At 41.9% G+C, this 1,604-nt stretch overlaps 1 protein-coding gene across 1 annotated transcript in view; it reads right to left on the bottom strand.

The window, feature by feature from the left end:
• Positions 1-1,604, bottom strand: part of LOC109483218 (tectonin beta-propeller repeat-containing protein 2-like) — a 7,525-nt gene that overhangs the window by 4,975 nt on the left and 946 nt on the right. The gene's annotated exons all lie outside the window — the stretch shown is intronic.

The raw sequence follows: 1,604 nt of genomic DNA, 5'->3' as shown, positions 1-1,604 counted from the left end.
GGCCCTTTTTCCCACTAGCATTAAGTTGTCCGGATCAAGCCGAATTCATTTGCGACCGGCGTCGATCCCGTCAGTGGGAAGGTTCCCTATCCGCCGCGGCACGGTTCGGCTTGTAGGGCTTAGCTACGATCGTGAGATCGAGCTGGATAGGGAGCGCTCACACTGGGGTAAAGTTAACCGGATCGAAGCCGGTCGCCAATCAATTCGGCTTGACCGGAAAATTTTATGCTAGTGGGAAAAGGGCCAAAGCCGCAAACAAAATTCGGCCCTGCAGTTACAATTCAAAATGTTGCTAGGGTGCCGTAACCTAGAACAATTCTTCCTCTTGTCCCTTTAGGAGGTATGTGGCCTTATTTCAGATGATTATATAATAAATTGACGTTTACACTTGTTCATTCTGGAATGAGGTTGACTTGTTTCTTAGGGTGCCTACAAGAACGTCATGTGATAGATATTACTTACTAGTTGAAGTTTATATTGCATGGGTCTTTTTACCTCTGTCTACTTTTCTGACATTGAATGGCTAACTTGTTTACCGGAAGACTCATACTATTTTAGACAGATGTATACAGGCAAAGTTTTAGAACAATATATCTTATTAGCTTTGTTCAGGTACGCGTGTATAAAAAGATTTTGATATAATGATAATCATTATGTCTTGTTGTACGTTTTGGTTGAATGGTCTATAGATCGTGCGAGCATCGATAGATCGTCGAACGTAACTCGGGCGGCATACGCCCGTGTGTCGAGAGAGCTTCGGGCGACTCCTGTCTGGTTAAAAAGGTGGTCGTTGTGTTAACCAGACGGTAGTGTAAATTTGTGGCTTTTGTGGTAGTATTTGAGTTGGATCCTTCACAGAATTCCTGTTTGTATTTCTATTTTATTCTGCCAGTCCGCTCCATTACTTTGCTTAAAAAAATATAACGACAGGTCAAACATGAAAATTGGTCAAACTATTCATTTTTGGTGGATACACGGCCTTGCTTCATCTGCGTGCCATGTCATAGGGACTTCATTATCATAGATGTATTCCCAAGAGATCGCCCGAGCCTCGCTCAATGTGACAGCGACGATTTTCAAGCCAAAAATACGCGCGATCGTCGGTCGATCTCAAAATCGGCCGATCTTAGGGCGATTGACAACAAGTATGATGTTTTTAAAAAAACACAGGCGACGATTTTGTGTTTAATCTGTTCCGTTCTTGATACAATTGTTCTTTTCATATACGTACACATATAATTTAGGCCACAGCTAGTAAATTTTATAGATGATATCCTCCGCAGACTCCAAATCTAATGCGAGCGGGCGAAAAAAAAAACAAGGCCGGCCAGAAAAAAAAAAGGTTCCTACAATGTGAAATTTTGACTCAATCATTGTACAAATGGTTTTGATTCAGTAGGAACATCACATATACACAGTCAGCATCACATATCACTGCATCAAAGCATGGAGGTAGAAAAAAAGGCCATTTTCTACCTCCATGATCAAAGTAAGAAACATACAATAAATCAGAGCCTTTTCTTGTCTCCTCTCTTCCTAGTTATCTGCCATCCACCTTCCGGCATGGCAACAGACATCTTTGCCCATTTTCGGCATGTTGACCA

The sequence above is a fragment of the Branchiostoma belcheri genome, unplaced genomic scaffold, assembly GCF_001625305.1.
Source record: "Branchiostoma belcheri isolate BF01 breed outbred unplaced genomic scaffold, Haploidv18h27 scaffold63, whole genome shotgun sequence".
NCBI classification, from domain to species: domain Eukaryota; kingdom Metazoa; phylum Chordata; class Leptocardii; order Amphioxiformes; family Branchiostomatidae; genus Branchiostoma; species Branchiostoma belcheri.
The sequence above is the reverse complement of the archived record's forward strand: the minus strand, read 5'-3'. Positions and strand labels throughout refer to the sequence as shown.